Here is a 27,897-nt window from a genome sequence, read left to right as displayed (position 1 = left end):
ATGATAATCTCTAGAAATAGTTGTGAGGTTTCTGTCTAATATCAGGTGTGAATTACCTCAGGATGGCTTTTAGCTTAAAGGAGCAAACTACATTCACTTGGTGTCCTTAAAATAACGTCTTGGTTACTGAGTCCTCGTGTTTGCTAGTATTCTACTCTGGGGCATTATGCATTCTCACCAGCATTCAAGGGACAGGGTTGTGTGACTTCTCAAGTGAGGGATGGAAGTGAGGGGAGAGATGAAGAGGCGAGGAGACATAACCAGAGAAAGAATGAGCTCCTATGTCAGAGGTTGACTTAGGAGGTGACTAATACCAAGCAAGCTTGGTCGGCAATTTTCCTCTCTTGTAAATCAAGGTAGTCGGTGTGAGTGAGCCAGGCTAGTGCTCTCCGGACTAATGGTAGAAACTGGGAGGAAATCTGCTACTCGGAAAGTTAGTCCTCCTGGACAGAAAGTTAATGGTCACCTGACTCCTTCCCCACGTATGGGTGATACTGTATCTGTCCCCACCCTCCATGATCAAACATGGAAAAGAAACAGGGATGGCAATGCCTAATTGTGCCAAGTTGATCCTTGGAGGTTATTTATTAAGAATGCTTTTGGGAAACAGCAACACGCCAGGAATGAAGAGAACGTGTCAGGGAATATGGTGAGTGGTTGGGAACCAACCAATTGGACTGCTATATAAAAAGAATTGGAATATTTAAGAAGTTAGAATAATGAAGCAAGAGATACTGAGGAAAAAGCATGGACAAAGCAAGATACAGAAGATTCAAGGGCTCACTCTGGACTTGCTGAATGTTGAGTGTTGACGTTTATGCCTGTAGAGCCTTTTTTACATATTTCATAAGCTGTCGTGATATCAGCTTCCCCAAAAAGTAAACTGGGATAGTAATGATACCTATTTTAAAGAGCTCTGTGTTGGGTTATACAAATGCATACAAGACAGACACATACATGCACACAAATCTGTCTATGTACACACTTTAGAACTATGCTGACCAGGTACAGAAATTCAATAAATACTCATTCCTATTATTGTTTTAATTATTATTGTTGTTCTTTGTGTCATCTTTGGAACAACATATTCTAGAGTCTAGGAATAGGTCCTGAATTATGAGGAATATTACTAACCCTCCTTCGAGGCTCTTGGGACAAGTAACTAATGGCAATTTTTCGCTCTGGTTCAACCATGCCTCTTTTCCACTGCTAGTCATTGAGGGTGAGGGATGGTGACCCCTCTGCAGTTTGGAACACCCTCATCCCTCACATTCATGACAATAATCCAGTTGTTTAATTTCTGCTTGGATGCAAACACGTACCAACTGTGAAACATGGCTGCACATTTCTGACAGTCATTAGCCGGTCCTCTCATCATGACCAACAGAAGGATTGTAATCTTTTAGTTCTTTAATAACGATGTGCTATGTGTCTGGCAGAGCCCATTCAATCTCTGCGAGGTTATTACAATTGCCCCTGCTTTGCAGATAAGGCAATTGCGTGTCAGACAGGTTAACTCACTTATAAAAATCAAGTCACTCGGATGAATTTAAAACCTGCATTTAAACCAAGGGCTGTTTGGTGGTGAGCGCAAACTTTTCATCCTTCCTCCTGCTGCCTCCCCGTAATGTCACCATCAGGAAGTCGCAGGGAGCCTCTGTGGCGCCTTTGCTGCCTCCGGCCTTGCACTGCGCTCCCAGAAGACTTCCTAATCCCTATACTGAAGTCATCTGCTTTAATCTTGTGGTTTGGGAGGGAGGGTCCACGGCACATTTCGGAATTTCTCGGTTGCATAGCTCACTTCCTGTCTCTGTCATCTGTCGAATGTTCTGCTGCATTCTCCCTCTCTACCGTTAGTGAACACCAGCAGCTGAGCCCCCTCCCTCACTCCCCTCACCAGCTTACTAGCTCCCCAAAGCTGGGTGGTTCTCAAAGTGTGTCCCCCAACCCAGGCAAATAACATCGGCATCTCCTGGGGACTTGTTAGAAATGCACATTCTCAGGCCCACCCCTGACCTCCTGCATTGGAAACGATGGAAAGGACGACCGCTGGGTGACTGTGATTCATGACAAAGCTTGTAGTCGTATGCAGAACACACAAAAACACCCACACATTGTGTAGCTGTGTAAAAGTACTAAACGGATACTTTCTTGGTCCAACCCATGAAATGATACAGTGTAAACTTTTCCAAAATATTCTAATTCTCATTATATAAATCGAGCATGTTTATCAGTTGCATGATTACAATAAAATCGGGCCCTTGGTGGGTGCTTGTGTGTGTGAGGGTGGGGTGGTGATTCGAAGGGACAGAGGACTGCTATCTGACCACTGGGCTCTAAAGGAAATTATTAGCTGGAAGTGAAACACACAGACTCTGGGTCACAAAAAATGCAGCAGGTATGTTCCGAAGACCCAAAAGAGGCCTTGTTCTCATGTTGATACCTGGCTAATGGACCTGCCCACTACTTACTCTAGACAACAAAATGAGGTATTTGCTTTCCAAGTTCTTAAGGAAAATTATAGAACAATGTAGGGGATTGGGGAACGGCCAGTTCCCACAGGTAGGAGAGAAGTTTAATTATGACACAAAGGACATGCCCTGAGGAAGCACTGCTTGTGGGAAAAACTGTCTTGACAGGAGGAGAACAGATAAACTTACATGAACTCAACAACGTTGAACTGTTACAAAGACAATTGTAGTGTTGTTGTTTTTTAATCCCACTTAGTGGAAACGAGCATGCATTTTATTGCAGAAATACTGGTTTGATAATGTGACACAACCAGGGTTACCATGTACTATAACACATTTGTCCCATATTATCTTTCAAACTGGAAAAATTCCAAATTCCCAAGCACCACTGGGCCCTTACATCTCAAAAAAAGGAACAACGCGCCAATGAGCCATGAACCTGCATTCTTTCACCATTCGCTTCCACACGCTGTTCCCTTTTTCTCCTCCACTTAAACAAGGTCCTACACATATGGCAAGAACCTTGGGGAAATGACCCTTTCTCTGATATCCCCAGAGAGGGAGAGAGAGAGAGAGAGAGAGAGGCTTTTCCTCTGCTCCCATTTTGCCCAACCCTTTCCATAGAAGTGAAGAGGCTTTCCTGATATCACTCAATTACGCAGATTTGGGGATCAGGCTCAGACTCTGAACCCCTTAGAAAAGGTGAAGAGAGGGGAGATCGCCCTGTAAGAAAGAAGTGTGATGTGTAAGCAGAGCCTCCATCTAGGTGCTCAAATGTCTTAAAACTCTTGGCTCCAAACTTTTCAGAGAAGCACGGGACTGTCCTATTCTGTCATCTCAGTGCTAAGACACCCTGAAGGCCTGTCTTCAGACGGGGACATATCCAGTCCCCTCTCCTAAACAGCTTCTTCAGCTTCCATTCAAAAGCACGGAAAGTGGCAGCTTATTCCTATATTCCTTTGTCCCTCTTGAACTGTCCCCCCTTCCCATAGGGCACTTCCAGAGTCATCGGTCAGAACATCCAGCCCATCCGGCATTGGAGCCCTCCTGAGTTCCTTTCTACCACAGGAAGCTTATTGCTGAGACTTTAAGGAACTACAGGCTGTATTCACCTTTCTTGTAAATTGTGTGTTATCCTTGCCAGAAAGGACACGTTCTCTCGCCATTTTCATTATTTGAGACACTAAATGTTAAACCACTTTCTATGCACTTTTATTTTATTTTATTTCCAAAGCATGTATAGCCCTCCTTCCATTTCAATGATAGGAATATATACAGAGGGTGCCCCAAAATATACATACACATTTAGGGAAAGGAAAACTACTAAAATTGTAATAACTCAATATATACCGATACCAAAAGATGAAGACGAGTCACATTTGACTTCTGCAATGACAACAGGGGCTCACCGTGGTTCCCATCAGCATCCAGACACTTATGATGATGGCAAACTACTGCTTGAGCAACATTGACCAAAGTGTCCACGTGGATACATTTTTTTGGCACCCCCAGTACATTGTCCTGACATCTTTAAATTTCTTAAATGAATTTTCTGACCATTTTTGAGCTATAATAATTTCCCTCCAAAGGTAGCATTTGCCTTTAATTCATAAAATAACACAACACGTGATGTGCATACATGCTAAGGATGGGAAATTCCTAATTCTGGAGACAGACTGGCAAGCCTTTTGCAGGAAGTGCCGCTATTTACAATACTGTAAGTAAGGGGGTTACTAAACCTCTTTAATAACAACGATGGCTTTTATCTGAAGCCCCCTTAGTTCAAATACTGTGATGAGCACTTGACACGTATTTACCCCTTTCGGCCTTTACAATAATCATACGTCATACGTACAAATATTATTCCCATTTTTCAGATGAGGAATCTGAGGTACAGAGAGGTCAGACAATTTGCTCAGAATCACACAGCTAGTAAATAGGGAACGGGGACAGGATTCAAAGCCAGGCAAGGTACCTCCCAAGTGGGCTCCCATGGTGATGTTCTTCTAAATGCAGGTGAAATGGGAACAATAATATAACTTACCTAAGGGGCTCTGGAAAGGATGAGGAGAAACAGCAAGGCTAGGACAGGAAGCACACTGCCTGCCTTGCACCCAGTGAGGTCTCTTTCTAAGGCCACCTTGAGGAACTCCCCAAGGTCACAGGCTCAAAGTTATGCAGGAAGTTAAGAAAAAAATCAAATGACCAAGAATTGGGCAGGGACAGAACTTGGGAGCAATTAAACATGAAGTTTGACATTTTGGGAAATAGCCCCCGTCCCTATTTCCAGGAGCCCTGATAGCAAAAGAAAACAACAACAACAACAACAACAAAATCTTATCAGAGATACAAAACATGAGAACTTGTTATATATGTTTTTCTAATGTCCTCGGGTTATTTTTTTTTCCCCAGTCTTTTCTCTTGGAGTTACATTTTCTTCCAAAAAGTTTTCTATCAATTCAGCCAAACTGTAAAGGTTTTGCCATGATTTATAGACAGAAAGGAAGCAACTTTCAAACTTTTCTTTCTATGCCAGGGCCATAGTGTAGCTCCCTCTACCCTCACTAACTCTGTAAGAAAGATGCTGTTGGCCCCTATTACAGATGAGGACATTTGCCCAGGTCCACAGAACTGACCTTACCCTCAACCTTGCCAGACATCCTGAGGAAAGTTCAAAGGAGCCCATTCTGACACAGACCCATAAATAATGAAGACAGCATCCACAAAGAAAATCCCATGCATCATTTGTTGTTCGCTTTTTAAAAAAATCCTTCCATTTGTTTCCCTTTTACTTATTAATGCAGCACATTTTGCTCCTGTAGTTCTGTGTTTGCTTCTCCAGGAAAAGACCTGTCATTGCTTGTTTTTATGACTGCAGATCAGTAACCCGTTTCAGGGGCTGCGTCCTTAACCAGGGGGCACTTACTGCTGGGAACGGGTTCCCCCAAGAGCACAGATGGTGGCTCTTACTGAGCAAGCCCCAAACTTAGAACTGAACTTCTCACTTGACCTCCCAGCATCCATTTGATTCCCGTGGTTAGACCAGACAAGAGATACAGATGCAGTGAGCTGAGTGTGTATGTCAGTCCTCGTCCCCACCCTGACCTTGTGCTTGTACACATTCAAAATTGTCCCTTCTCTGCGTCGCCGCTTAGCTCCTGGCCCGTCAGAGGATTTGGCCCATTTGCCTTAATTCTGAACTATAATTGCACTACTCTTTCTGCAGGTTTTTTTTTTTTTTTTTTCATTCTCCTCTGCCTCCTTACTTCTCCCTTTCTTCTAAGGTTGAAATTAGGTCAGTTATTTCCAGAATGGCATGGTTTTATTTCCCCCCCCTTTTCTAGGTTGATAGCAATAAAATAACAAAGGCTGAAGTCCTACACAGAGGAACTGGGGGCGGAGAGCTGAAGTTCCCTTTTCATATCAGAAACCTGGGTCCCCTGGAGGCGCTCACACAGCTGGCTTGCTTTCACTCTGAAATTGTCTCCTGGCTCAGGCAGAGAAAATAGCATTCTTTTTTGCATTGTATTAAACCCACTAATGTAGGGAGGTTGATTTCAAAGACCAGATGAATTAGTCTGACTGTATGTCCCTGAGCAGATACAACTATAAAACAAAAGAGCCAAGAGGGGTGAATGTACTTAGCACCTCCATACTTTAGGAGTTTGTGCTTGGTCATGAAAACCCAGAGGAAAGGAATAGGAAAGAGAAGGATACTGGGCTGGGGAAGAATCTCTGGGTTGGACTCTGCAGACTGTGACCCTGGCTGAGCCATGTTGTCCATCTGGGACCCGGTTTCCTTCCGTTGTACAAAGTATCAATGAGACTTTGGTTTAGGTGATAAGAGTACCGGGAGTGGAGGGAAGGAATGGCACTGCTCAAATCTGCACTCATCCTTGTCTCTCAGCTCCAAGAGAGGCCCTCTCTCCCATGTAACAACGAACCCTCTTCCTGGGCGCGGGTTTCTAACACCTCCCTGCCCTTAGGGACATCATTAATTAATTGCAGCCTTTCCCCAATATCAATGCCATTATCTCTCCAATATCTTCGTCATCTCTTTCTCAATTGGTTCTTTGCATAAAGAATTTAAAACACTTGAGTCTCTATAAGGAAAAAAAGAAGCAAGAACCGATTTCCTTTTGATCCCCATGACCCCTCCAGGTATTGTTCATTCACCATCCTCCCCTAAGAGCCCACCGTGCCATTTTCTGTACATGCCTCCTGCATTTTATCCAATTCCCCACTCTCTCCTTATCTTCTCTATCCCCTCTTCTCTTTCCTAGTTTCCCCTTTAAATGTTTTTGTTTTGTCTTCTGGGGATCACCTCTATCTTGCTTCAACTACCTTTTTTAAAAGACATTTTTTGGTTTGGACCACGAAAGGTAAAAATTTAACCAATTTTTTTTTTTTTTTTTTTGCTTGCTATTTTTCTGCAATTGTGACAGTTATTATTTCATTTCCACTTTTTTCCTAAGCCATCAATTTTATGCTGTTTTGTGGCTTCCCATTGTTTAAATGAGGATATGAGGATAGCATATAGTTTTCTCTAGTCTCTCTTCTCTCCCCTGCCTCCTATCTTCTGTCAACTCTATCTTGACTTTTGCATTATAAAAATTTATGTTTATTTTCAGTTCTCTAAACACTGTCCTGTCTTCTGTGTTTTGTCAAAGATTGATTCTTAAAGTTTGACATCAACTAAACAGCGTTTATTTCATTTACTGTGTTTTGCATTGTTGAATTTTTTTTCAAAAGTGTGTTTTTGTACTCTCCTGCTAATATTGAGATCCAAATTCCAAAAGTTGGAATACATTCCATACTTTGTTTTGGAGTTTATAGAGTTAATATTTATTTTAGACCAGAAACATTCTAAGCCTTGTTTTCAAGTGACTCTGCAAGTTTTGTACCATCGATTTCTGTTCTAACTCATAGCTGCCTCAAGCCGTAATTTACTACTGTCCATCCTGTGACTTCTGTTATAATTTGAGGCATAAAATATTTAAACAATTGCTATAGTTACTCAGGATAAATATTTGGAGGGGGGGTGGCTTTCTCTAAATCCAAGTCATAAGACAGACCTGTTTGGGAAGCATGTAATCATGAAAAATTAAATATTCAATATATATTTTATTTGGAGAAAGGTGCTCTTACACTTTCCTAAACAAAATTTTTAAAGTAGTAATAAATAACAATGTTCAAAACTCCAACAGTTTACTTTTCCTAGACTTATTTCTAGACTTATTTCTAGAACTGGGATGAATGGACATTTTCATATTTAGACACGAGGTTAGAAAGATGCATTTGAAGATGGACTGTGGTATAACAGAAACACTCCTATTTCCCTGTCATTGCTTCACTATATACATAACACCCTAGAAATCATAGTTGTTTTCATCATCACCATGGTTGTCATTTTCGTATTTCAAAATGAAGGAGAAAGTTAATCTACAGCAATTTCCCCTGTGTCTCTTTCATTCTCAAACCCAACAGCTGTATTTTTTTTTTAATTTTAGTTTTATGGAGTTATAATTGACATATAAAATTGTAAGATATTTAAAGTGGTGGTTTGATATATCCATTACCTCATATATTTGCTTTTTCATATGTGAAAACATTTAAGTTCTACTCTCTTAGCAAATTTCAATTCTACAACACAGTGCTATCAACTGTCGTCACCATGTCTTACATTAGAGCCTCAGAATTTATTCATCCTATAGCTGGAAGTTTCCATCCTTTTACCAACCTCTCTCCCTGTTTTTCTCACCCCATAGCCACTGAGAACCACTTTTCTACTCTGTTGTTTTAGATTCCGTATATAAGTGATACCACGCAGCATTTGTCTTTCTCTGTCCAGTTTATTTTGCTTAGTTTAATACACCCAGTGTCCACCCATGTTGTGGAAAATGGCAGGATTTCCTCCTTTCTAATAGCTGAAAAATATTCCATTATATGTAAACACGCCACGTCTTCTTTATCCATTCATTCATGGATGAACACTTTATTACTACATCTTGGCTATTGTAAACAATGCTGCAATGAACATGGGAGTGCAGATATCTCTTTCATATCCTGTTTTCATTTTCTTTGGATAGACACCCAAAAATTGGACTGCTGGATCATATGGTAGCTCTGTTTAATTTTTTGAGAGGAACCTCCAAACTGTTTTTGATAGTGGCTGTATCAATTTACATTTGCACCAACAGTGCAAAAGGGTCCCATTTCTCTGCATCCTCACCAACACTTCTTGCCTCTTGTCTTTTTGATGACAGCTGTTCTAACAATTGTGACATGTCACTGTGGTTTCCATTTCCATTTCCCTGATGATTAACGACGTTGAGCACCTTTTCATTCACCTTGGCCAATTTGATGCCTCCTTTGAAAAATGTCGATTCAGTTTCTCTGCCCAATTTTTAACCAAATTGTTTGGTTTCTTTTGCTTTTGAGTTGTAGGAGTTCTTTATATCTTTGGAATATTGGTCCATTATCAGGTATATGATTTGCAAATATCTTCTCCCATTCTGTAATGTGCCTGTCCATTTCTGACAGTTTTCTTTGCTGTACAGGAGCATTTCAGTTTGATGTACTCGCACATGTTTATTTTTGCTCTCGTTGCCTTTGTTACTAGTGTCAAATTCAAAACATCATTGAATCAAGGAGTGTATCTCTTATGTTTTCTTCTATGAGTTTCAGGTCTTACATTCAAGTCTTTAATCCATTTTGAGTTGATTTTTGCATATGGTATAAAAAAAGGGTCCAGTTTCATGTAGCTGTCCAGTTTTCCCAAAAGCATTTGTCAAAGAGACTATCCTTTCCCCATTGTATATTCTTGGCTCCTTTGTTCTAAATTAATTCACTATATTTGTGTGGGGTTTTTTCCTGGGCTCTCTATTCTGCTCCATCAATCTGTGTGTCTATTTTTATGCCAGTATCATACGATTTTGATTACTATAGCCTTGTAATATAGTTTGAAATTAGAAAGTGATGGCTTCAGCTTTGTTCTTTTTTAAGGTTGCTTTGGCTCTTTGGCGTCTTCTGTGTATCGAGTCCATGCACATTTTAGAAGTATTTGTTCTATTTCTGTGAAAATGCCATTGGAATTTTGATAGAGATTGCAGTGCTTTGGGTAGAATGGACATTTAAATAATATTAATTCTTCCAATCCATGAGCATTTAATATATTTCAATTTATTTATGTCTTCAATTTCTTTCATCAATATCTTACAGTTTTCAGTATACAAATCTTTTGCCTTCTTATTTAAATTTATTCCTAGGTTTTATTTCTTTTGTTGCAATTGTAAATGAAATTGATTTCCAATTTTCTCTTTCTTATACTTTATTAGTGTACAGAAATGCAACTGATTTTTGTGTACTGATTTTCTATCCTGCAACTTTACTGAATTTGTTTATTAGTTCTAACAGTATGTGTGTGTCTGTGTCTGTGTCTGTGTCTGTGTGTATGTGTGTGTGTGTGTGTGTGTGTGTGTGTGTGTGTGTGTACTCTTTAAGTAAACCCATTAGCTTTAAATTCCAGTGTACATGGGTTTTCTAAAAATGCTTTTTTATTGTAGATTTAGTCATATTCTAACAGGTTTCTTTAATCCAAGTTTTTTTCCCCTAGTTAATTTATCTGCATGCTTATACAAACAAGAAAAAAAGAAAGAAGGAAGGAAGGAAGGAAGGGAGGAAGGAAGGAAGGAAGGAAGGAAGGGAAAGATTAATGAGGGAGAACCAAGCAAACAAACTAAAACTTCCCTTTGAAAGTAGGATGTACCACTTAATAGTTTTGATAATTTCAAGTTTAGAATCTTTCAGAGACCAGTGGCGAGCAGGAGGGTCATAAAAAAACAAGGTTTGGTTTCTAAAAGAAGGAAAGACCTTGCTGCCCTGTATTCCAATCCATTTGATCTTACCACAGTACCAGCTCAGAGAACATTTTTTTAAATGTCATTTTTTAAATGGCAGAGGCAAACAGTCTCACCTCCTGAAGGTGTTACTTTGTTAAGAAGCATAACACCATCCCAATAAAATCCAGGAGATATATAGCATGTGCACAGAGGAAGCAGTTTGGGGTAAAAATTGACAGTTATGCAAGTATTAGAAATGCCAGCTGCTGCATTGTGGTTCCCTCTGGAAAGGAATTTGCTCTCTTGCTGAGAACCATCTGTACAGAAGTAGGAAGACTCATTTTCAAGAAGTTTCTGCTTATCTCTGTGCGACAATAATGTCAGCAGGCCCTCTTATGGTCCTTTTTAATGTGGTTAATAATAACATTAATGGTACACATTTGTATACAAATTCATAATAACAAGAATAGTCCTCAATAATATTAATGAAGAACTAAAAATTTGGAGTGGGGTGTTCAAAATGTGAGTACCCCTTCCTCAGGCGTTCCCCTCTGATCACGCCCCCCACCTACGGACTAAGAGCTCCTGCTCAGGTTACCTGCCATAGCAACCTTTGCTTCACCTTAGTAACAACTGACACACTGTCTTTTAATTATTGTTTTCCTTGGTTTTTAGGAGAATATGTCTCATTGGAATGTATAGCCCCAATATGTGGTTCAGTTCCTAATGTAAAATAGGCAAGTAATACATTTTAATGAAAGAGGGAATTCTCAAAACACTTGCACACACAGTTTCTCATCTGATTAGTACAAATATCCTGCTGTGTGGAAGCAGAGAAAATTTGATTAGTACCCCCTTTGTAGGTGGGAGGGAGCAAAAATGTTTAGGGACATGGTTGCAAAGGTTACACTGCAAATCCCTGGCAGAAAGAGCACTCCGAGTTCTGGCCTCACAAGCTGCCACCTCTACACAGAGAGATGACAGTGAGCGGCCTGTCGAGTGCCCGGTCTCCTTAGACCCTAGATGAAAAGTCAGGGACCTGGGCATTACTCGTCCTGAGGTTTTGAGTGAACTGCTTCGGCTCTGTTTCTCAATATTACCTATCGAAGAAGTCAGCAGGTAAGTGTGAATGTGTGTTACAAAATAAAAACCCTAAATAGGCTAACGTCTGTCATTTATTATCCATAGAGAATGGTACGGACAAAAGTGGCCATTTATAGGTTCATTCAGCAGGATTCTTAGAAGAGACTCAATGGTCTCTTGGTTTATACTCCTAATATCCACTCCCATTCAATTCATTCTCCACACTGTCACCAAGTGAACTTTCCAAAAGGTGAAACTGTTGCTTCCTAACTTAAAACCTCGCAAAGGTTCCTGGTAGCTCAGCCCATTAGCTTGCCAGCGCCATCCTTTTTGATACAATCCTGCTCACTCCTCCAGGCTCACAAGACCCGGTCTCCCTGCTGGGGACACTGCTGTCTCATGGGGCTTCACACCTTCTCACAATAAAGGTATAAAGGATAAATAGCTTATACACACACACATACATATATATATGTGTGTGTGTGTCAGCCAATTTATGTGGAGGTCTTTTGTAAAATGAAAGGATCTACATGATATATTTTGATAGCTATTTAAAATAGTACCCAAACGGGCTATTTATTTTCCCACTTGGGGAGCATCTATTGTGATGTGTGTGTGTGTGTGTGTGTGCATGTGTATTCCCCGTTCTATATATGTCTGTGTATACAAACATGTATATACGTATATATTTAAATCTATCTGTACCTATTAATATATCTGTATCTGTAATTATGTCTGCAACCATTCCCTACTGGAGAGAGCCTTCCTGACCTCCTAGAGTAGTTTAAAGCTCTCTGTGCTAAGCTTCTAGAGTTCCCTAGAACCTTATATTTCTCCTTCCATAAAACTCATCACATATGTTCCATGTCCGTCTCCGCAATAGATTATTCTGTAAGCACAGAGAACCTACGTGCCTTACTTATCACTGTGTTCTAAGGACTTAGAAGCATTCCTGTCATACAGGAAAATGCCCAGTTAGATATGTGTCTGGATGGAAAAGTCATACAGAGATACAGGAATGTAACAGAGAATCCCACACAGAGGAGGTCATACTTGAAGCTAAACCCAAACGAGGGTTGTTAATACTTGCAGAAAATCTAAACTAAACTTGACACTAGTTGCATTGTGGACACCCTGCTCATGACAGAGGGCAATGAGTCCCACTCAAATGTGTGGCTTCATCACCTGGAGCCAAAGTATCCCTAAGGCCCTTACACATTTAGCCCATAATCTTCCCTTACCTAATCCCCAATTATCCATACTTTTCATGGTTGCAAAACTTCCACAGCTATACACCTAGTGTATATACACTATACAATAGAATAGTGACAGAAGCATTCGGTTTTCAGCCCATGCCGATTGTTCCATCTACAGGGAGTATTAAAACACCACAGGAAAGTGTCTCAGTTTCCCTCAGTCTCACAGACCCCACTCTTCATTATAAAGTTAAGACAGTGGTACCTACTTCCAAAGAATGAGATAAAATACAATAAATGCCCAGCATAACAGACAATCTATTTAATTTTAGTTAGCTACATTGTTCCCCTGAGAGAATCCTGGACCCCGAATTCTTATAGGAAATGATAGTAATAATTTCTCCATTTAAGTATAATGCCCAACACAATTTGGACACTCAATAAATGTTTATGGAGAAAAGAAATGCTTCTCAATAAACCACCCTAGTCTCACTGGACCCACTTTGATTTCCAACTTTCTTCTATGTCCACTGTAGCTATGGTTCTGGGTTCACTACCCCACACATAATATGAGAATATCTCATCTACAAACCCAATTGGTCTGTATTTAGCTTTTACCTAACTTGACTTCCACTAGCATTAAATCTCATGGGTTATTTTTCCTGTCTTAAGACTATCTCCTCAGAGTTTCAAGAACCCACTTTCATTTTCTACTCCTCTGTGAACACTTCTCTCTGTTGTGTTGGCTGGTCTTTCTATGCTTGATCATTAGAAGTTGGTGTTTAGGTGATTGCCAGGGGCTGGCAGAGAGGGAAATGGGGATTTAATCTTTAATGGGTGTAGCATTTTAGTTTGGGAACATGAAAATGTTTTGGAGATGGATGCTGGTAATGGTCGCACAATAATGTGAATGTACTTAACACCACAGAATGGTGCACTTAAAAATGGTTAAAATAGGAAATGTTGTATTATGTATATTTTACCCCAGCAAAAAAATTGGTGTTTATCCAAATTATGCCCCAGCCTTCTTTGTTCTAACTATTCAATTTTTTTTCTAGTAATCCCTTCCAATCCTAAACTTTCAACTGTCACTTATACTTTAAGCTGTCACTTAAACTTAATTTTAAAATTCATTATTTCTGTTTTCAAAGGCTCCCCAGATCCATCAATTCAGTCATTCCAAAATCTATCATTGTGTGACATTTATGCTGTGATCACTGAGCTAACATTTCGGTGTATGTTGTAAACCAAATTTCATTTGAATATTTGTCCGAGTTTGGGTTCCCTCAAAAGTAGACCCCAGAGCAGGACATGGAAGCAGGTCACTTGTTTGGGTTACAGGAAGCACAAGAGAATTGGTGAAGTGAGACAGGGAAGGGTGCGTGAATGAGGGGTTGAGCATCACTGGGGGACGTGGGCACTTCATCCGTTCAGGGACCCCACCGGAGCTGCGGGAAGCTAGCACATGAATCAACAACTCCCGTCTCCCACTGCTGGAAGGTTGACCCCCCCCCCCCCCGCCACCGGCCATTAACTACCTCACACTTCTAGACTGTGTCCTTTTGGAGCAGAGTAAGTCCCAACGATGCTGGAGAAATTCCCCAAAGAAGAGAGAATCAAATCCAGACTTGAGATAAGGAACCATCAATGTGCTGAAAGCTGCACTCTACAGTTACCCTCGAGAACTCACGTGGACCAGGACGACACAAACACTCGTTACCATGTCTCCAGGGCCTCTCACGTCAGCATTGCCCAAACCAAACACACCTGTTCCTCTGTCTTCTCATCATAGAGCAACACCATTAAACCTCCAATTAAGTGTGAAACATAATAGCACCACTTATTCAATAAATATGCCAGGCACTGATGTAAGTGCAAAAAATAAAGCATGTTTGCCATTCTATAAATACGTAAATTTAAAGACCACGGTCTTCACGTAATTTGCCCAAACTCACACAGTTGTGATGTAACAGAAGCAGGTCACAGCTTCAGTTCTGACTGACTTCCAAATCTAGGCTCTGAACTATTTTATTATACATATTTATTTTAGCCTCATTTTCCACTTCTGGAAAATGGGGATAACGGTACTTCTTCAAAACACTGATGTAAAAATTACATACATTATCACATATTTAGTATCTGGCACAGAGCCTCCCAGGGTAGATTTTTCATACATGTTGATACCCTCTTGTGGCCAGGACTGGTCCATCTCTTTCTTGATAAAGCAGTTGAAACTAAAGCACCTCAAACAAAAGGAAGAAAGAAAAGTGGTGCCTTATTTGTGCTTTCAGTGCCTTGTATTATAGAATACCTGAAACAAAACAGATGTTTGATAAACAAGAGCTCAATTTTACTCAGTTTTCCCCTTAAGTGTCTCCTAACTTCCAGAATATTCTACTCTAAGTCATCTTCCACATTTTAACTAAAAATGATATATCCAAAACAAAAATGGTACTGCATTGCATCCTTGCTAAAAGACTTTAAGGATTACTGTCACTTATATTATAATCCACAGATTTTCAGTGCATCACTGAAGGTGCTTCATGGTCGGGGTCATTGTCTATGGACACAAAGTCAAACTAGTCAGGGTTCCCTGCAGGTTCAGTGCTACTTCCCTCCAAGGGCCTCTTTGCTTTCACTCTACCGGGGATCTTCGTCCCAACTGGTCTTCAGCCCCCAGATCAGGTCACTTATCTTTCGTGACTACTGTCTTCCTTGACCATGGAGTTCCACAGCTCCCGCTGACACAGTCTGCAACTTTCCCCCTTCAGATTTCCTCTGTACATTGCGTGGACTCTCAAGAGAACCAATCACATCCTTTTGCAGATGCTGCATACCACAGGAGAAGAGATTATGTTTTAGTTATCATTTTGCTAATCCTGAAATCTAATCAGTGAGATAACAAATAACAATTATGTAGTGTTTAATGAGTGGAGTTATAGCTCATGTTAGCCTTTCTAAAAGTCTACAAAGAAAGAGTCTCAAATACTTGCAGAGGCAGGCGTACATTTTAATAAGTGATGAGAGGTAAGTAAGAATAGTTGACTGAGCAACACTTTTGCACAAATTGATCTGGTACTAAAAGGAGATGAGACAATACAGCTTTTAGGTGCTAGTGGGAAATGCTACCAAGTCACACTTTATGTTATGCTTTCTCTTATATTCCTATTAGTGAGGGGTCTCCTGAGTTGTAGCTTGAGCAACAGGGCCAATTACTTGATACGGGCTGGGGGAGCGAGTTACACCCTCAGAGAAAAACCAAAGCAGAAAAAAGGTCCCATTTTAAATCCTTCTGCACAAGGTTATAAAAATGTGCTGAAGATAACACATGGGGCTTTGAATGCCAGACCAAAGAAATTGGAAAACACTAAAAGTTCTCCAAACTATTTTTCAGTAACGTTGGCTCTTGCCTTTATATGTATTTCTATGTCCCTACTTGCAGGTTCTGCTCAAGCTCAAAAATTCTAATAGTACAGACACTTTGGAGCCTAGCAAAAATTTGGTTTTCATTATATGCCTCAGATAATAAATCAACTCCTATTGACTTGAAACTTGACTGAGGTATTCTAAAAAGACTTAAATTTCTTTTGTGGGTTTTAGATTGGACCAATTTCACTCAATTCTGAATTTCATTACACACTGCCTTCTGCATTCAATGGAAAGCCGATTTTCCTCACAAACCCACCAAACACATTTTCCCAAATTGCAGTCGAACTCTTCTTAATGGGATGTCAGCAAACTCCATAATAAATATTGATCTTGTATTAAGCCATTCTAAAATAAAACATTTCCCATTTTCATGAGTTCCACCCTGTGGAGGCAAATCCTCCAAAGAAAAGGCTCCACTTCACCTTTCATCAAATAACTGGCACCAGAGGCGTCTACCCGCCAGGAGGATCGGGACAGGTTTTCAAATGCCTTCTCCCCATATCAGTCGCTGGAACTTGAAGCCCAGTAGTCAAGGGCTTTTTGAGCATTTGCAGTGTCAGTGAGGGAATTACAAGGACGCTCACACATAATATATACACCTAGGAAATGCATTTCTTTTCATTGATGGAAAACCGATCGCTTTGCCTATGACTATAGATGTAAATACTTAAAAGTAAAGTGAAAGTTAAGCTGTGGGGAAAATGGAAAGCATTATTGGGTTTTGATTAACACCTCTGAGGTCCCAGTGTCTAGCCTGTATATTTCTGAACATAGATCTCAACTCTAAGAGATCTATACGGATACTTGATATTATCCTGGTATATTTGTTTCCCCCAAATTTTCGTGGTTTTCATGGTTTAAATTTCCAAAGTCTTAATATAGGAATCAAGATCCTTTGCATTGTGGTTCTAACTTACTCCTACAGACCCATTTCTTCTGATTACCGCAGAGTGAATGCCTTTTCTGAAGTATGGCTCCCTTAGAATAGAATATTCTAGCTTTCCTCTGCCTGCATCTCAAGTGCACCCAGTCCTCTCAGATTACTTCATAATTGACAAGTTTCATCCTGCAAAGCCTTAGACAAGGACTTTGCAGCAGATTTATTTGGGAGGTAGCCCCTGAGAACGGGAGTTAGGGAACAGGGAGAGTGAGACAAGGAGAGAAGGGACATTACAAAGTTGGTTGTTATGGTGGACCACTGAGGGTCAGTGATCCTGAGGACGTCCTATGGAACTGGCTAGCGTGAGCTTCAGCACTGGCTGTCTACAGGCTGGAAGCAGGGCCTCCCCCGCCAACTTCCACTCCCTAATAGTGGGGAATGTACTTGGTGGCGTATTCACCTTCCCTCTGAACTGCCACAGGTACATGAGCTAAGCAGCCATCAGTGGCTTCAGAGAAATGCCTGCAGCGGAAAAGCAGAGTCTCACCATGTGCGCTTGGGGTGGGACGCAGTCAGGGTCCATGGCACTGTCCACCAGAATGTCATTGAAACCTCGAGTGGGCTGGAGGACACAAGTTGAGGCACCAATAGCATTGGCCCATCTTCCATTGGTGTTTCAGAGTGAGCCCCAGAGGGACTCACGGTTGCTTTCTTTTTGTCTCTGGCTTCTGCTTCTATAGCTCCTCGGTAGTTCCTGGGTTCCATGAGTGGCCTTATGAATGACTTCTCACAAAATGATATGACCCCAGGACCTCTAGTCATCACGTGGTTCCATGATCAACAGCACTTCGTTCAGTATACAGGAGGTACAGAAACTACCTCCTTCCAGAACCTGTACTCCAACCAATGCTCGGCTCAACGACTGCCAGACAGCTCTGTATTTTCACAAGTGCTCAGAAGCTTTCCTACACAGTTCATCTTCCAACTGCCCTATTTAACATTTCTCTAACCACTAATTAACATCCTCTATTTAACATCGATTTTGCTTATTAGAATACAGCTTATGCTTCAAAGTTCCACTTTGGGCTGCCACCAAGTAGTCTCTGATTTGCCCCAGTAGAAAATGATCCCTCCGTTCTATGAATTCCTGTGATAATAACTAAGAGAGCAATTATTTCCCGTGAAACCCAGATGTCAACTGAAATATCCTGTGCTCTAAGATTCCAAAGCAATGGAGAAATCACCCTTCTCAAGAATTCCAGGGGTTGTGGGGGAATTACTTATATTATTTCCAGGTACCATTGATCCTAAGTTTTTGCTTCCTCTGAACTAATTCACTTTGTGGATCACCGTGCAAATTGTCTCTATTCAGGCACATGTGAAAACAAACCTGATACCGTATGCAGCTCTCCTGAGTCCAGCAACAACAATAACAATAACACAGCTCTCCATCTACACGAGCCTTCAATTTGCACAGAAGATGGACAAAACTTCTAATGTGTCACTGGAATATAAAACCTGCATTGGCCATTTGCTATGTGTGCCAAACAGGGCTGCTTCCATATGAGTATCAGTCAGGCTCTAGCCCTCCACTCCTCCATGTCTCCCCTCACCTGGATCTGAAATCCTCTTGATTTCCTATGCAGAGTTCATTTCTTTCGCACCATGCTCTCAACTCTCCAACTTTCGCCCCAATGAAAGGTATTTACCTGATAAGGGCAGCTTCTTCCTTCAATGAAACACTGGTACAACTTGTAATATAACGATATTTTGCCTTCAAAAGTGCATCTACCTATCAGAGACTGGTGTGAATCTGGTAATGCTGAAGCATCTCCTAAGAGAGAGACTCGCCTGTTCTGACTCTACTTTAAAGACCCAGACACAGCTTGACTAGCACCTAGTAATGATGAGACACTGGTAGACTGACTCACGAAACAAACCCAAACCGCTGTGTTCTCAGAAGGTCTTTTTAATAATTTACAATGAGAAATATAACCATCTTGTGAGCAAGAGATGTTCAGATCTCTTGTTGAGTCTTTTCTTCCTCCATAGCCAATGAACAACCAGAAACCATTATCAAGTAGCCATGAGAAATCATTGTCATAGGAAGTGAAAACAATCAATGTCTTTGTCATAGATGCTCTAACTCCTTAATGCCCTTTGGTAAGCATAGAAACAAGAGCTATGAGAAGAATCTCCTGGTCAAGGGCAATTAGCCTAACATATCCAACTGAATGATTGGATATTGCCAAGATAAACTCCTTTAATTCTTCTTTTTCAGTGAGTAATACTAGGCATGCCCAACTCCATTCTTAATGAACCATCATTTTGTAAGTTTATTAATCTATTCAGAAATGTTCGTCTGGTATCTAATCATCCCAGGAACCATATTGTGAGCCAGATAATTCTGCTTGTCTATGCTCTGTCTTTTATATATATGTTGCCTTACAGCTTCATTTCCCTCTGTTCCATGTTCTTAGGGAAGTTAATATACTTTGTTTCAGGCACAGCACTGATGCTCAACAATTTTTAGCTCTAATCTTTAAAACTCAATACTACAAGTTACATTTAGTTATGTCCCATTTCATAGTGTATATGTTGTCCTACTCAACTGATGTTTGTCTCATTATAGATCTGTGTACATGTTCCCAATATCTTTCTTTAAATTATGAGCAGGGGCAACATCCACAGGCATTAAGAGACCTATAGAGATGTGAAATATACTATATAAGCAAGATGCAAAGGAGAAACTAATACTGACCATTTCATAGAGCATGTAAAAAGGCAAAAAACAAAAACTAAACAAAAAGAAACTGTCTGAAATATTTTTGATAAGGATTCATGTCAATTAGGTGGAGATTTGAGGAATTCCAGATGAATTTTTCTTTCTGAAAATTAGCAATATTGCCCTTGTTCCATGACCATGACCAATTCATGGAAGAGTGAGTACGTGATGAGAACAGCCCTGGGCACTTCAAGGAAAATCGTGAGACCCAGGGTAACCGAGAAATTGAATCTAAGAGGGATGTGATTTGCCAAATGGGATGAGAAACACATTTGAAATTAAATAGTTGATACTATCGTCATTGCATGAGTATCTGCCATTGAAGAGAAGCAAGGCAGTAAAACTCAGCAAGTTAAAGCTACTCTTGACTTTGAAGTGTTGCTCTTCCACTTGCTTCTGAGACAACTTGATACATTTCTGTTTCTTCATCTGTACAAAAGGGATAATAAAACCTGCCTTAAAGAGCTTTTATGAAGATAGCATTGTAATTGCTCACGATTATTGAGTACTCACTATGGTCCAACCCTACCTGGGGATGCTGCTCATATAATTTCATGCAATTCTGTTCACACTACTGAGATAGGTGTTATCACTTATCAAGAAGAAAAAGCAGGCACAGAGATCTCACTCAGAGTCATGCAGGTAACAGACGAGTACGTTGAAGCCAGAACTTGAACCCAAGCATTACTGATACCAGAGGCCCTCTGCTCTTAACCAGATTACTGCAGTGCATCCCAAAGTCTCCATTATCCGCTTAAAGGATTCTTGATATGAGACAATACACAACAAGTCTTATACCAAGACTTAGAACATAATAAGTACTATTTTTCTTCTTACTTTATTATTAAATTTGCAATTATTAAATTCTATTGAAAAGTATTAGACTGGGTGTAAAGCAGTCTTAAGTCTGGTTAGCTCTGCCACCAACTATATACATGGCTTTAGGGATATCACGTCCCTTTTCTGACATTCATTTTCTCACCTGTAAAATGAAGCACCATCTGTGATTGTTACCTGAGTTTACTTTCTGCTCTAGCAGCTTATGATTCCTAGGTAAAGGTAAGAGCTATTTATTAAACAGCTTAAAATCTCCACTAAGTAAACTTTAAAGATGCCACACTTTGTTTCCTGAGTACATGGTTTTACTAAGTGTTTTAGAGAAGATGCCAGATTAGAGGGCAGTTAATAAGGCTAACTATTTTATTTGTGTTATGTGTTTCATCCAAGAGCTGAGAAGGAAAAGGAAAACAGTAGAAAATCCCATCTTTACTTTCCAGAAAGTGTCTCAGAGCCAGAGAAGCGGAGAGATTTCATTGCCTGTCCATAGTGATCTTGGATGTCCCTTGCAATAAATTGATCTGGGGTTCTAACATATGTAATTTCAATTTCAGTAATGGTAGGTCTGCAGCATTAGCTGCAGTTGCCATAAAAAGATTGACATTTATTACAGGCTCAGACATGGAGAAAAACGATTCTTCACATGAATACATTTGCTTAAAGCAATGATAGTCTCAGAGGGAAATCATAAACAGAGAGAAAATGCTACTTGACTATCTTCAAATCTTGGGAAACCTACAGAGTCTGAAGAAGAAATAATTAGCATTCAGGGGAATTTGCTTCTCTCTTTCCTTAGCTCACTGTAACAGATTCTGTTGGTGCTCTGCCATATCCCCTTGGTACGCTCCATCCCATCATGTGTGCCAATGGCCTTCTGCTCAAGCATCTGCTTCCCTGCCTGGGGGCTTTCTCTTGCTGAGCATGGGGCAAGCCAGTGGGGCCAGGTGTTTGATGCTCTCAGGAGCAGTCCTCAGGTAATTCCCGATGGCACCTGGTGAATATCTCAGCTTCCTCATCCCCCAGGTAGGACAACTTTGGGGTCTGTTCTCCACAGCCACCAGAGGTCCAGAGCAAGATTGAGCCCTAATGCCCGTGTCAGTAACACACTCTTTCATGCACCTTACATCAGCTTCTGTGATGGCTCTGAGAACACATCTGTCAGATCTCTAACTGCAGGGAAGTAATTGACTGAGAGCTTTGTGCTTGAATCCAACACCGCATTTCTACCAGAACCATGCTTCCCATGGACTGAGACCAGCCAATGACTGAGAGAGACGGAGACACTGAAGCATATGCAGCATCTCTGGTACCCAACTAGGGCTCAAGGTCTCCCTGTGGGTCTTAAGCAAACTTTCCTCAGCCGTCTAAGATGCTCTCACTCAGCCTTCCTCCTTCCCCCTCTCCTTCACAAAGGATGAGATCTCTACTGCAGTCTGACTGCTCTCCAGCTTCTCCTAGATTCCCCCACTTCCAATTTACACAATGTTGTCCCCCAATAAAAATCCTTACACATATTCTGTCTGGGTGTCTGCTTCTCAAAGGAGCTAAAATAATACAACTTTCTTATACTCCGTATTATTTCCCTGCTCTCTACCAGTGTTTCCTGGGATTATCCAATAAGCTACTTGCATTCAAATCTCTCTCATACTCTACTATTGGGAAAACCCAACTTAAGATGATTCTTCTTTAATTATACCCTGTAACTTGTAAGTTCCACATTCCCTCCATCTCACACACACACACACACACACACACACACACACAGACACGCACACACACACACACAAGTGCAAATGCATCTATACACATACAAACATTCACAATGGATTATTTCAATATAAAATTATTTGAGGAAATGTTCATCTAAAAGTTTATACAGGAAGTGGAAGAGAATGTCAAATGCTGACATGTGTTAGGAGACACAGTGATTTAGGGAAAGTGCTGAAATAATAGATATCCCATGATTGATTAATGTTAGTTCGACATCTAATTTTCCTTATCTACTAAGTGGAACCACTCAGTGATGCCCCCAGCATCAGTTTGAAGCTGCTTAAAGCCACCTTTCCCGTAGAGTTCACTTGTGGGATTTATAGAGTATTGGTTTTCATCAGAACATGAAAGCGTCCAGATCCTACGTCCATTATATATATATATGACAATTTTCCAGGACAAAGGGTAAAGATAATGGTAGCAAACTGATTTAGCCTTTCTCTTTTGATAATTTTCCCACATAGAATATGGGTGATTCCCACATTGAGATGGAAGAGGGCTCAGATGGAGAGAAGAACACAAAGCCAGTACAGGGGCAAGGGACTTACTATGTTTGAGTCGTGGGTAAGCATATGCCCATTTGAAGTCATGAGATTCCATCTTTCTTCTCTAACGCTGGCTTCATCTGGGTAACACATTTTATGAGTTACTGCTTATCAGATGGAGCCCCGTCTTCTCTCGAGTTGCCCAGGAAACTAAGGGCCAGTCTTCCTAGTAAGAGAGTACTGGCATTGATAATAAAAAGTGGCTCTTGCCCAATGGCCCATGACCTCATCACCTGCAAGAATTTGAACATACTGGGTATATTAGGTAGTTTGTGGGTCTCACCTTATATCCTCTCCATTCACATGTTTATTCCAGCCATCGCTATGGTGATCAGTTGCCAGCAGGTATAATCTTATAGTATTTCCCTCTTTTGTACTACACATCTCAAGCACTACATGAGTCACTTGTGACAATCAGGTAAGCCATTTTGACATGTGGAAAAACTTAGAATTACAATGGAGTGAATACTCTATGCGGAAACTCTTGACCAAGGGGAGGTTGCAGCCTGTGGATAAATACAATCCTCTCCTGTCCCTCAGGTTGCAGGACAGGTTGCAGGATCATGCCACATAGCTCCAAAGATTTCCAACAGAATTTAGCCCAAGAGGTCCACATCACTGACCATCCCAACCAATAACACACTCCAGGATATTCTTCCCTTTCTTCTCTTTTTCATTTTCCCTATGCCCCCATCCTATCCCTTTGGGTTACTTCCCAAAATAAACTAGATGATGCAAGCCTTTGTCTGAGATGCTCCTTCTTAAGAAATCTTCATTAACGCTAGTGTCTACAACTCATGGGAGAGAAAATAAAGATGGAATCGATAGAAACCTGAAATATGGCTAAAGAAAAAAGGTCAAGGTCATCTGGAGCAGAAGCTATTCCAAAAGTTCAATATATAGTACAGTGGTACTTTTGGCTTTATTTGAACTGAATTTGGTATCCAAGGATACCCAATAGAATGGGCGGGTACTAAAATACTAAAATAGGGAGCTCTTGGTGGGAGGGGATCTATAATTTCAGGGAGACGGTGATGAGGTGTTTCTCAGCGGTCAGCCTGTTTTCAACTGAAAGTCTAGCCAGGCATGAAAGTCATAGCAGTGTCAGAAGGAAAGAGAAAGGGTGGTTCGGAGCTGTGCAGAGCCTCCCGCCCTGGCACGCAAGCAGAGCTTTTACAGCAAGAAAACTGACAGAACTGTCAAACGTGTTTAAAGTCACCTAAATACTCGTAAATGAAGAGATATAAGTCACAATTGTGCACACTCTGTAAAAACATAAAATGGCAGACAAAAATAATTGGGATAGAAAATAAGAGCAGAAAACAAGTATGAATACTATGGTATACCCCAAATCTCGATGCGATCTACTTGTTGTTTCATAGAGATAGCCACCATGATCATATTCAAATACTTTTGAGTCTTCCACCCAAGAATGTTATGCTTATAGTTTCTACATTAGGCACTGAGAATATAGATGCCTGTGACTCAATTCCTGGGTGGTTAAGAGGACTCCAAACTAGGACAGATGCCAGTTTCAGGCGAGTGGCTTGGGGCTGAGGGCAGGGCCAGTGAGAAACCAGACCATAAACTGGACCCCAGGCGGAAGCTTGAATAGGTTGCGCATGCAGCTGGGGAGACTGTGATTCAATGAGTGAAGCATTCACCCAAGGCAAGCTAGATGTGGACCTATGGCGGCGTAGATGGTTACAGATCCCATGAGCTGTCTGGAAAGAAAGATGCTAAGACACATACTATTGCCTCTGCAGAGGGACATAGGTGATACAGGGAAGGGCGCTAAAGGGTTGCAGTGTCTGTTGACGCTTAGTAAAGCAGGCTTAAGGACGCTCAACCAGAGTTACAGCTGTGCAGCCCCTAGGACACAGCATGAGTTTATTAGAGAGCTAATCAGAGCTAATCCATCTAAGTCAGCTGAGCAAGCGTTCTTTAAGGCACTAGGGCTGTGATTCTCAATCAGGGGTGATTCTGTTCCTCCAGGACACATTTGGCAATATGTGAAGACATTTTTGGTTGCCACAGTGGGGGAAGCTGCCACTAGTGTCTCTTGGACAGAGGACAGAGATGCTGATAAACATCCTACAGCATCTTCCAGCCCCCATAACAAATATTTATCCAAACCCAAATGTCAATAGCTCCAAAAGCTGGCAAATCCTGCAGTGAGTGAGGTTTACAACCTTCTCGGAGATTCTCCGTGGGCAAGGGAAAAGGAATTTACTCGACATAAGAAGTTAGGAGGAATAGCATACTACTTCATAAGCACGGGCCATGTCCCAGGTCCAACACACGACTTCTCGTAAGCCTCACAAATGAGAATAGATATTGTGACATCACTTTACAGAAAAGGAAATCAAGTCTCAGAAAGAGAAGCAACATTCCAGTAAATTTTATCTTTGACTTAAACCAAAATCTTTTAGATACAAAGCCCAAAGCTGAGACCTAACGGGGAGTATATAGATTTTATATATATACATGAAATGTTTTTTTCTAGTTTTACAATGGAAATCACCTTCATCAATTGGTTATAATTTTTAACAAAGCAGAAAAACATCGTGTTCATGACTGGCTTTATATGTCAATAGTTTTAGTCTGATCTTAGGAGCTTTTAATATGTGCAGATATCATCCTATTAGAATGTTTATTTAATAATTAAGATTTGTTTAACACTGAAATATTAGAAATAGCTTTATCAGGGAGGTAGGATTACAGTTTATTTTTATTACTCTCTAATTACTTTGTCCTGAATTTTGCATTTTTTATATTAAGCACATATTAAACAATATAATGTTGACAAATAAGTATATTTTAATGTGGCAGGTGTAGACAATTATTTGAAGATATACAATAACTTGCACAGAAGATAGACTCATTTACTTTGGGATTATATGGATTTGTTGGCCAGAAAAATCTAAATTTCAATTTCATTGAATATCACAGTCATTTCTTTATGTTTTACATAAAATGGGAGGGAAAGGGGGAAAAGGCACAGTTTTTGATTCCAAGAAGGTTGCAAAATATGATTTTGTCCAAACTGATCCAAATGCAGGGCGTGATTTCCCCTCAGAGCTGCCTGCGTAGTTCCTGTGTATAATCCCCACAGCTAATTCTAATTCCATGGTTTACATAAATATTCTACCCACCGATATTGAGTTTAATATCCTCTACCCTCCACTCCTCTCGCACCTTGCTGGCATTTCTGATGTAACATTCTAGATGCACTTTTATTAGTTCCCTTCCCAAAATGATGAGTTTCCAGGCCAAGTTTTATGCTTATTCAGTGATATGTTCCTTTACCACCAAATGTAGTATCTTGCAAATAGAACAAAAGTCAATAAATGCTTGTTTTATTGAATAATTCCAGCCACAGGGGCCAAAGTGCTAACAAAGTGCCACAACCTCAGAGAAGGAAAGGGGGTCGGGGCATCTGTGTTTAGCAGTCATGCTTATCATTCAGGGCCAGTGGCCTCTGTTTTTAATTGTAATTTACCTGATTTTTCTACACTATTGACTTTTCCTTAAATAATTCCTTTTTTACATATGAAGATCAAAAATCTTTCCAGCTGAAGACCTGCCCACACAGTCACTTATGAGCTGTGCTCACAAAATGCCAAGGAGCATTAAGAATCCCTCCCATGAGGAATGTGTTGTATCGCAAAGTTTTAAGGTGGACCAAGTGAAGAAATACTAGCTCTACATTTGTGGAACAACGCTAGGCGGAGGGTTAGAAGGCTGTGGCCCAACGTTTATAATGCCTCATCCAACAGGTGTGGGTGAAACGCATCAGAACAATGAGCAAAGTCTGCCATCTACAGGTCGGCAAGTGTATCACCACGTATGTGCCAGTAGACCCTGAATCTAAGGCCTAACAAATCTGGGGTAATACACAGAGAAGTGATGTCAAAGAGAAAATACTTTTCAAAATTTTTGGAGTCAATGCTTTGTTCCTGTCCTTCAGTGTAGGTATATAAGTAAAAAGCTAAAATTGGCTAAATGGCATTCTCTGCAAAACCATCGCTTTATAAGATTGAAGATGGCAAGCTTTGTGTGTCTCCCACTTTCATTTTTTTTCATGGTGCTCTACCCCTTTTTGTACTGTAATTATCTCCATACGTGTCTGTTTCCCCAGGAGACAGTTAACTCCTACAGTGCAAGGGACCCACAGAATTCATTTTGGCATGTCCTCTTGCCTAGCAGTGTCTGACACATAGCAGATATTCCACAAAGATTGATGCTGGATGATTAAGGGAATAAAAGAATAAATGAGGAGGATCCAAGATAGCAGAGTAGATAAACACTATGTCTGCATCCTTCCATAAACACAATAAACTTACAACTAAATTATAAAACAACCAACCTGGAGAACCATCTGAAGTCTAGCCAAACAGAAGTCCTATAACTAAAAATTTAAAGAAGCTACGTCAAGACTGGCAGGAGGAGTGGAGACGTGGAACAGACCTCAAACCTCCGAGTGGTGGTCGAGAATCAGGAGGGATCTCTCAGCCATGGAGGCTCCCCCAAGAGAAACGAGTGACCCCAGCCCCACATCAGCCTGGAGTATTGGTGCCAAGAAGAGGAACCCCACAACATCTGGCTGTGAAAAACAGTGGAGATTCTGACCGTCTGGGTGCATGAAAGGCAGCAGGAAACCCAGACGATCTCTTAAATGGCCAGCGCACAGACTCACTCGCTCACAGACACTCACCTTGGGCTCCAGTGGAGGGACAGTTACTCCAGAAGTGTCGGAGGCATGCGGGGGTGCAGACGGAGGTGTGTGGCTACAGGAGAGGGGAACTGGAAGACAGTCAGCATTTTCTCTGTGAGAAGTCCTCCTTCTTTGCAGCTGGCAGACAGACGGCATCTTTCTGGGTTAAGCCCGCCCCTACATGGCCAAACCTGAATCTGATTGGCCTGATGAGCTCCACTGCTCCACCCTGTTGACTCACTGGGACCCCACCCTACCCAACTCACCCAGCACTAGAGGCACTTTCTCTCCAGCAGCCCCAATCCACCCACATTGTACTATTTCTTAGAAACCTATTGGGGTC

The 27,897-nt window shown here is 40.9% G+C and overlaps 1 long non-coding RNA gene across 2 annotated transcripts in view; it reads right to left on the bottom strand.

The window, feature by feature from the left end:
* The window catches only part of LOC141568229 (uncharacterized), a 298,372-nt gene extending 270,692 nt beyond the window's left edge, over nucleotides 1–27,680 (bottom strand). For both annotated transcript variants that reach the window (XR_012491298.2, XR_012491299.2), the window contains exon 1: nucleotides 27,555–27,680. This is a non-coding gene — a long non-coding RNA (uncharacterized LOC141568229). The remainder of the gene's footprint in view (nucleotides 1–27,554) is intronic.
* Nucleotides 27,681–27,897: the final 217 nt, after the last annotated feature.

This window comes from Rhinolophus sinicus, chromosome 1, assembly GCF_057876585.1.
Source record: "Rhinolophus sinicus isolate RSI-liver-muscle chromosome 1, RSI-T2T, whole genome shotgun sequence".
Lineage (NCBI taxonomy): Eukaryota > Metazoa > Chordata > Mammalia > Chiroptera > Rhinolophidae > Rhinolophus > Rhinolophus sinicus.
Note: the sequence above shows the minus strand (reverse complement) of the source record. Positions and strands in the feature narration are given on the sequence as shown.